Source organism: Ochotona curzoniae, unplaced genomic scaffold, assembly GCF_017591425.1.
Source record: "Ochotona curzoniae isolate NIBS_2020 unplaced genomic scaffold, NIBS_Ocur_1.0 contig_500, whole genome shotgun sequence".
In the NCBI taxonomy this organism is placed as follows: domain Eukaryota; kingdom Metazoa; phylum Chordata; class Mammalia; order Lagomorpha; family Ochotonidae; genus Ochotona; species Ochotona curzoniae.
In genome coordinates, this window is record NW_024466447.1 from 30,506 (window position 1) to 41,160 (window position 10,655).

Below are 10,655 nucleotides of genomic sequence, written 5' to 3' on the forward strand. Positions count from 1 at the left end.
TGATCAATTAGGAAGTCTCAAAATTACAATTGCACAATTATTATTAGTATTAAGGCCACTAACTATTCACTACTAGTAAAAGCATTGCAACATCTTACATAATTTTTGTGTTATCAATCACCATTCTGATGTAATATAGCTCACATAGTACTGACATAATCAATTGTGAGTCATAAAAATATCATCGTGAGTGGCCAGGCTTCATGGCATAGTGGCTAAAGTCCTCACCTTGAATGCGCAGATCCCATATGGGCGCCAGTTCTAATCCCATCAGCCCCACTTCCCATCCAGCTCCCTGCTTGTGGCCTGGGAAAGCAGTCCAGGATGGCCCAAAGCTTTGGGTCATGCCCTGGCGTGGGAGACCTGGAAGAGGCTCCTGGTTCCCGGCTTCAGCCATTGCGGTCACTTTGGGAGTGAATGATTGGACAGAAGATCTTCCTCTCTGTCTCTCTTCCTCTGTATATGCATATCTGAATTTGCAATAAAAATAAATAAATCTTTAAAAAAAATCATCGTGAGTATAATGAATTTTGATGTCAAAGCAATGACTGTATAATCATAATCATAATCATCAATTTATATTATAAACCACAATTCTGCTGTCATAAACCAGCTATTGTACCCTCATAGTCAATGTGATTTGTGTAAATGAACCATTGAGGGCCCAGCGCAATAGCCTAGTGGCTAAATTCCTCACCTTGAGAGTCGGAATCCCATATGGTCACTGCTTCTAACCTTGGTTGCCACACTTCCCATTTACTTCCTGGACTGTGGCCTTGGAAAGCAAAGACAACCCAAAGTGTTGGGACCTTGCACCAATGTGAGAGACCCAGAAGAAGCCCCTGGCTCCTGATTTCGGGTTGGCTCAGCTCTTGCTGTTGCAGCTGCTTGTGGAGTGAACCATCAGACTGAAGATAACCAATAGAGATGCATGGAAGCTGAAAATAAAAAGATGGAAAAGGATATCTCAAGATAATGGAAAGGAAAACTGAGGTGGTATAGCCATTCTCACATCTGATGGTATGAACTTCAATGTGAAAAGCTTTATTAAAAGAGATGAAGATTGAGACCTGGGTGTCTGGAGAGAGTTGAAACTCCACTAGCCTAGCCGAGGAGGCCGCTGGACAGGATGGCTGCCTCATGCCCACTTCATATGAGCCGCAGCTGCATCCATGCAGTGAGCAGCCACAGGGCGGCCATTGCGCCTGTTGGTGCTAGGCTTCACTTGCTGGCCATCCGGCCAGGGAGCTCTGAGATTTTCGTTCTTTGATATGATGCTTAGATAGCTCCTAGCTGAATCCACAGTGCTTTGGCGACATGAATTAATCCTAAAAATTCCCAAGGACAGTAAATCTTCATCAGATAAACCTGTAATTAATACTGTCTCAACCCATGTGTTTTGAACAATTTTAAAACCTTTTACACTTTCAAAACCTTGTGCTAAGCAGAAATGCTTAGAAATCTTCCATCCCCTTAGAATGTATGAGGAAGACATGTAGTGTAACCTATCAGGAAAATGACAGGTAGCTTATTGGTAATAGATTCAAAACATTAGACAATAGTTAAACTACAAAAATACAGGGGGAACCAAAAGCGATCCTGACAACCTACTAACGGGAGGCCATATTCACAGACCAGGGGTGGACCCCAGAGTGGAGCAGGAGGACATGAAGAGGCTTGTATTCCACACTGGAGACTCCCGGATCCCCACCAAGGACTATCAGTACTGGCACCAAGGACTGCATCCCAACTGCCAGAGAGACCCCGGGGAATTGGAATGCCTTCTGAGCCCAAGAAATCAGAGGGCATCCCCCCCCCCCACTTCGGATCTACTACACAGGATGAAAGAAGCCCGAAATCTTCCTCGTGGGATCCAAGGTCATCAGAACAACATACAGGAACGAAGAGTAGTCCTTGGAATCAAAAGAACAGTAAACTTCCTTCTGGACTAAGGAGAGAAGCTTTCTCTGGTCCTTAGTTAGCTCTAACTTCTGGTCTCCACCCTCTCTGCAATGACTATCAGGATCACTGCAGAGCCCCACCTCTCCAAACACACACACACACACACACACACACACACACACACACACACACACACACATTAGAATAGATAAACAGAGAACCTCAAGAAAAGCTTGGTCAGCATTGACTCACACATACCTTACTAGGCAGGACACAGAGCAAGTACTGCTCACCAAGGTACGGAAGATTTCTCTGCACACTCCTCCTATAACGACTATGCACCTCAATTGTTGAAATGTCAATGGAGTAGATGCAGCATGTCGTTAAAAACTTGCATCATTTACAATATATTATTTACTCAATACTATGTCAATTAGTGCCACAACACTGTATACTGTTGCTGATGTTATGTTGGGGCTTTTCATTGATCAGGATTTTACTCTGTTGGCTCTGCCTTCAGACCAGAGAAAGTCTCCACAAGAAACCGTTGAACTTATCTGGACGATAAGATTTTGGACTCTATGCTTGGTATATACTTACAATGAAGGAATCTCAACTGAACTTGAGCTGTGGTTATGCAACAAGGTGGAAGAACCCACCATGGGGGGAGAACTATGGGAGGGATGGGAGGAATCCCAGTACCTATGGAACTCATCACATAATACAATTTTATGAATAATAAAAAAGAAAGTAGGCTTTATGTGCTTCAAAACATAATACAATGCTAACAAAAAAGAAAGAGAGAGAGAGATGAAGACTGACACCATAAAGGGATTCGTTCAGCAGGAAGAAATAATGATAATAAAGGTATACACACCAAATTCAAGGACAGCCAGCTATGTGAAACAACTATTGATGGGCTTAAGGAGAGCTACAAATCCTAATTCTATACTAGTATGGGACCTTCACACCCCATTAACCTCAATGGACAAATCAACGAGCAGAAACTCAGGAAGGAAGCAACAGGTCCCACCCAGGCAAGAGAACAAGTGGAACTAATTGGTAGCTACAGAGTCTTTTATTCCATAGACATTAAATATAACTTTTTTATTCATCTGCACATGAAAACTTCTCCAGTATTGATCACATTATAGATCACAAAAGAACTATCGTTAAATTTTTCAAAAATCAGAATCATCATAAGCAGTCTGACTCACGTTGATTATTGTTTCAATGGTTACTTCACAATATCTTACTACATGTGAGATAGGCAGCTTGAGGTTGAGTTAATATTACATTTTACAGGTACTATTTTTCATATAGACATCATTTCATCCTAAATTAAGGCAAACATGTGGCATCTAACCTTTGGGGATTGGCTAATTTCCCTTAGCATTATGATCTACATCAAAGAATTGTAAAACCTAATATAATTTTAATACCTTAAGTTATTCCATAATAAGGCAAGAGAGTGGGGAAATCTTCCATCACTCTAGAAGGTGTGAGCAAGACATGAAATATTAGTTACTCCTCACTATGTTATTGAAGATTTCTCTGCAAACCCCTCCTAAAACTGTTCTGTACCTAAACTGTTGACATACGTCTTGTTAGAGTTATAACCCAGTCTGAACTACGCAAAGAAGAGCAGGTTCAGCAAACTCATGCTTCAACACTATAAAATGCTAAACATTATAATGACAATAGACACAAGACAACTGAACAGTAATCTGTAGTCATTTTAAGATGTATAGAACCCAGTTGTATATAAATTAAAATAGAAATGTAAATGAGGTAGTCACGGTATGTGGTTAAGAACTTGCTTTTTTTAACACATTAGTTACTCAATACTATGTCAATTAATTCCAAAATGTTATAAATTGTTGTTGATGTTCTGTTGGGGTTTTAGTTGATTGGGATGATACTATGCTAGCTCTACCTTCAGACCAGAGAAGGTCTCCCCAACAAGCCATTGAACTTATATGGACAATAAGATGCTGGACTCTATGCTTGGTATATGCTTGCAATGAAAGAATCTCAACTGAACTTAAACTGTGGTTATGCAACAAGGTGGAGGAATCCACCATGTGGGGAGGACCATGGGAGGGGTGGGAGGAATCCCAGTACCTATAAAATTGTGTTACAAAATACAAGCTAATTAATAAAAAAAAAATCAGAGTAACCCCATGCATCTTTTTGATTCTATGTCTACGAATCTTGGAGATATCTTTTGTCTATTTGTTCTTCACAGATTATGTGTGTGTTATATACACACATTATCCCACTTATTTTACTTTTTTCTGAAAAAAAATGTGGCTTAAAATACTTTCTACCCATGTTTTTAATGTCATTTGGGAAGTGAATAGTAGGATAGGCATTTGCTGTATCTGTTAGAAGCACTTGATATGCATGTATCCTGTCTCAGAGAGCCTGGGATGGAGTTGTAGTTCCACTACCGACTAAACGACTAAAGCTCCCACTAACATGGTTGGAAATTGAGGCGGCTCAAATAACAGGGTCACTGTTATCTCCTGTTGAACTCATTTTACAATTTTTGTTTTAATTTTATATCTGTCATTGCCCTGGATATATCAGATATTTAGGGAATGAAATAATCATTGAGAAATCATTTTGCCTCTATTGAATAAAGCAAGTAAGATAATATTTGAAAAAATTTAGTGAGAAAATTATCTGTTTTGAATACATGATTTTAAAGTTAATTAAACTATCCAATTACATACTATATATGTGTAATAAATGTATATGTAGGGATTCATCTTTATTTGAAAGGCAGACTTTTTAAAATTAATTATATTGCATTATGTGACACAGTGTTATGGGCACTGGGATTCCCCCACCCCTCCCTGAAACCTCTCCCCATGGTGGATTTCTCCACCTTGTTGCATTACCACAGTTCAAATTCAGTTGAGATTCTCTCATTGGAAGTATTTACCAAGCATAAAGTCCAGCATTTATTGTCCAGATAAGTTAAACAGCTTGTTGGTGAGACCATCTCTGGTCTGAAGGTAAAGCAAGCAAAGTATCATCCCAGTCAATCAAAAGCCCCGACATAACATCAACAACCATTTACAACCTTATTGCATTAATTGATATGGTATTGATTAACAATATCTTAACTGGAAAATGTGGGTTCTTAACTATATCTTGTGACTTCTTCATAGACATTTCAATTTTTGGTTTATAGTCAACTGGATTCCATGCATCTCAAAATGGCTATAGATTACTATTCAGCTGTCTCATCTATTTTTATTTTTGTATTTAGCTGTTTATGGTGTTAAAACCTGATTTTACTGAACTTAGTTCTTTTTCAGATGGTGTGAATTGGCTTATAACTCTAGTAAGACATGTGTTACCAGTTCAGTTACAGAACATTTTTTTTAGGGTGGGTGTGCAGAGAAATCCCCAATACCCCAGTGAGGCGTAACTAATCTTTGTGTCCCACCTAGTGAGGCATGATTGAATCCACGCTGGCCATTTTCTGTCTGATTCTTAGCATTCCTTGTTGTTGTCTGCCCATTCCAGATTGAAAGGCAGACTTTGCAGAAAAGAAGAGAGAAAACATTGTATTTCCTGCTGCATTTCCCAGATGAGTTGTAGAAGCCTCTCCTGGTTCTCACACATGCATGCAGGTTCCCAAGGACGGGGGCCATCCCTTGCTGCTTTCCCGGCCACAAGCAGAGAACCAGTTTAGAAGTGGAGCATCCAACACAGGAACTGTCCCCAGACGGCATAGATGCAAGTGCCACAGGTTGCATACAGGACTGCTGAGCCATCACGTCAGCCCCCGAATATATTTTTAAAGTTGCCAGTATTATCCAAAAAAAAAAAGTGTGCCATAAACGGGATTTGTGCACTTAGTATCTTCACTTAATGCACTTTATGAAAACACTTTGACATGTCAGACAGAGCTAATGAAGTGAGCAATCCAATTGAGTTCCTAACATTGCAAACTTTTCAACATGTAGAACAGGCTAAACCTCCGAATTCAAGCGACAGCATCCAATACAGGCAACAGTTTGTGTCACAGCTGCTCCACTTTTGGACTGATCCAGCAACATTCCCCACCCATACGTGCATTGACGTGAGCACTATGTGGGCTGAACCTCTATGGGCTGAACCTGACCTTGCAACAGCTGGTGCACATCAGAGCCAGGTCTGAAGACACAACGTTTCTTAGGGGACTGCCCAGTTGGACTTGTGAAGTAGAACCCCAAATGTAGGAAAAATCCTAAGACCATGTGCATTGAATCAGGATCATATGTTATAGGACTGCATATTTTTGTTGCTGATTTCCACATAAGAAAGCATGCCCGGTTACACATGAAAACAAGATAGCCAGGTCAGCTAAGACAACAGAAGAATTTGAATATTTCACCAAAACGTGGATGGATTGACAGGGTGAATAACATTCCTGGACAGGCTTTGCAGCAAGCACCTAAGTCTGTAGACAGACTGAGGATGTGAAGGACAGCCAATAGATCTTAGAAAGAATTTTTAACTCTGGTAAAAGGAAACCAACAACTTTTCAGTACAAACAAAACCATTCAAGTAACACCCTTGGAACATTGTATGCATTTGTGTCTTTTAGAGGTAACATAGTTAACATGAAATGACTAACTCTGTTCCTTAGCACTGATGTAGTGTGTCAGCGAGGAGTGGCACACTCTTTCCTGCCTTCAGCATCAGACACAAGAGAAACTACTAAACCACTTGTCTCACCCAACTTTACCTGTCCCCAGTCTTGAGCCGCTCCACATAAATCAGTGGCCCTAAGGGGTCTCAATCCCCTCACCCATGTAATAAAATTTAAGATAAAATAAAACTTTTATAAGACCAAACAGATAACCAAAAACATCAACAAAGTAATTTTGTAAAAGATACATTTATTTTCATTGGAAAGGCAGATTGACAGAGAGATGGAGAGACAGAGATCTTCCATCTGCTCTTTGACTCCCTAAATTGCTGTGATGGCTAAAGTTGAGCAAATCCAAAGCCAGGCACCAGGAGACAAGAGGTTATTACACTTATCCCACAAGGGTATAGACCCAAGGCTTGGGACATTCTCCTCTGCTTTCCCAGGTTACATCCTGGGAGCTGTATTGAAAGTAGTGCAGCCAGGTCATAAACTGAAAACAATGAGGGATTCCTGTGTTGTTGTTGGTGGATTAGCCCATTGAGTCCATGTCCCAGTCCCTAAAATAAGTTAATAACAATGACAAATGTTTAAAGTACACATATGATTGAGAAATGCTTCATCCTTGCAATGTTGATCAGGTAGAAGTATGTATAAAAAGCTGAATGAAAAGTCATATTTCACATTTTAAATTCTGCTCAATATTTGGAATTCATGCACAATTGTTAAACCAAGAGTGTTTGAATAATAAAATGAGACAATATTTTAAGAAATAACAGATAATCTGTGAGCCTTAAGACATGACCCTTCAGAGAGCAGTCTGTGAAGAACCTCCCAGAGTGTGTGAAATAGGATGCATCAGCTGATGTTGAAGTGTAGTGAGTATGGTCTGACATTTATGACACCAGTTGGAATCCCGGCTGTTCCAATTCTGACACAGCTTGCTGGCAATGCACAGGTGAAAGCAGCAGAAGGTGGACCAAATATTTGAGCCTCTGTGCCCACACAGGAGATCTGAAACAGACTCCTGTCTCCTAATCTCAGACATGCTCAGCTCGGTCACTTATGTCCAGCTTGGAAGGGAACAAGAGGATGAACGTTCTCCTATGATAGGGGACTAATATCCTGGATTTACAATGATCTTCAGAAACCCAGGGACAGGATTAAAAAAAAGCTGCAAAAAAAAAATGGGGAAGGAAAGTGAACATATATATATTTTTTTCCAAATGAACAGATTCAAATGGCTAAGAGGCATATGAAAAGATACTCAGGCTCCCTGGACATCAGGTAGATACAAATGAAAACCTTGTTGAGATACCACCTAACTCCAGTGAGTCTGACCTACATTCAAACCTCTACTAGCAACACCTGCTGGTATGGATATGGGGAGAAAAGCACCCTCCTTCACTGCTGGTGGGAGTGTTGGTTAGTACAACCACTGTAGAGACCAGTATTGAGAGTGCTTGGAGAATTGCAAATAAATCTACCATATGACCCAGTTATTGCCCCTAGGAAAATACCCAAAAGAAATAAAATCTGCATATGAAAGGGACCTGTAATCCTATAGTTACAGCATCACAATCGACAATAGCAAAGATATGCAAATAATCCAGATGTGTGTCTAAAGAAGAGTGGTTAAAGAAACTGTAGTCCATCTCCTCCATGGAATATTGCTCAGCTATTCAGAAGAATGGAATTTATAGCAGTTGCAACTACAGTGTCCCAATTTGAGGCCATTCTACTCAGTGAAATAAGTCAATCCCAAAAGAACAAATACCATATAGTCTAGCTAATATAAAGAAACCATCATGTAAAGCCTAACTTTAATGACCTGTTCCCATACTGTTTTGTTGTTGTTGTTGTTCAGCTGTTTGTTTTTTTTTTTTAGGCTGCATCCCACATGTTTTGATGATTTTGATTTAGTTTCATTTCTTCCACATACTTTCCCTTCTCTTGTCGAATTCATTGCTAGCTCATGGATTACACGGTGGGATAATTTTATCCAAGAGGCTTTTGTAGTTTCCTTTTGTCACCCATGTGTTGGTTACTCAGTGGCACATTTTTCATGGTGCTATAATTTTATTGTTTGTGTTTTTGCTGTTGTTGTTCTAATTCATACAGGCTGTTGATCTTATTTCATGGCTTCTCATTTATGGAAATGATAAGTGATGGAGTACTAGAGACTAACATACCCAGATGTGGGGATACAATGCAATATGCACTCCTGCTTCTAAAGCAAAGATGCACTCCCAGTGAAACTATTTGATATGTGTAGACACAGGATGATGAACTTTCTGACATTGTCTGTACCAGCAATGTCATGAAACACTTAAATAACAGGCTGATGGGATTATGATTCCTTATGAAGGACTATACTATTGTAGCAACATGAGGAAAATCTGTCGGGGGTGAGAGTTTGAGGGGAGGGAATTCCAGTCTATATGAAATTGTTCCATAAGATTCAAAACTTCAAAATAAAATTTTAACAAAAAAAGTAGGAGACACAAAAATGGGAAAATCTACCATATTCATGGATTGATACACTTACTCTCATTGATAGCAGCACGATAGCCTAGCAGGCAAAGTGTTCACCCTCCATGTGCCAGGATCCCAAATGGGTGCTGGTTCTAATCCCTACTGCCGCACTGCCCTTCAAGGTCCCTGCTTGTGGCCTTGGAAAGCAGTTGAGGATGGCCCAAAGCCTTGGATCCTGCACTCGTGTGGGAGACCCAGAAGAATCTCTGGGCTCCTGGATTCAGATCAATACAACTCTGGCCATTGCAGTCACTTGGGCAGTGAATCAATGGATGGAAGATCTTCTCTGTCTCCCTTCTTCTCTGTATATCTGACTTTCCGATAAAACTAAAATAAATCATTAAAAAAATTAATGTAAGCACACCGCCCTAAAGTAATTTATAGATTCAAAACAGTTACAATACTCTTCTCAGGTCTAGAAATAAATTATTCTAGAATTTATATGGAAACACAAGAGACCTGAAAAGCAAAAGCAGTCTTAAAGAGCAAAAACAAAACCAGAGACATCATAATATCAGACCTCAAGACTTACTGCAGATCAGTTTATAATAAATACACTTGGTACTGGCACAAGAGCAGACACGCAGCTCATCAGAAAGCCTGAGAAAACTCAGACGGTAACCCACACATGTAAGAGTCAACTGATTTTACAAGTGAAGTGAATTCAACCCAGGGAGAAAGGGCAGTCTCTTCAGCAAAAGTTGCTGAGAGAATTGGCTCAGTGAGTGTAGAGATATGAATCAAATCCCTGGGTTTCATGTTTTTCCATATGATGTCCTTACATGCTACATATCTATTGTTACACTGCAAGCAATTACACAAATCTTCTAAATAAATTGTAATTATCATGAAAAGAATCACCTTAGTTTACTCCCTTAATCCAGAGGGTCACATTGGAAAAAAAATTAAAACTGAATTAACAATCATCTTCAAACAATTTAATCATTAAAATGAATTTAGCACATATGCACTGGAATCAGAGCTTCATCAAGTCTCTCATTTGGGTTACATGGATACAGACACTTGAACCATTTTAAGTTGGTTTTCCTAAGCGCATCAGTAGCATGGAGCTGGACTGAAAGTGAAGTAGACAGGACAAGATCTGGTGCCCACATGGGGTGCTGGCATCACGCGGAGTGGCTTTTGTCACTACAGCACAACTGCTGACCCAGTGTTTTAATGTTACTCCTTCAGCAACTTAGTTTTATGACACAAAAGTCTTCTCTGGTTCCCAAGTTAACATAATTTTCCGTTAAAATTTACATTTATCTTATTAATATGAAGTTTAACTATGTGCCCCAAGCCCAGAAAGCCCCTTTCCCCCACAGTCTCAGGACCCAGCCTAAATCACACTCCCCTTTAACTGGTCTGATCCAGCAGGTCCTGCCTTTGTCTTGAGTAGCAAGAGCTGCGGTTTTCTGCCTTCCTCACTTCTAGGACATCTGGTTACAGCTTCCTCAGATCCTCCTGTAGCAGGTGGTTCCCGGAGGGTGATTTTATCCCATTCAACATTGTCACACCTGCTTAAGATCAATAGACACTGGCCCTTATTCAATGGGAGGCAGGA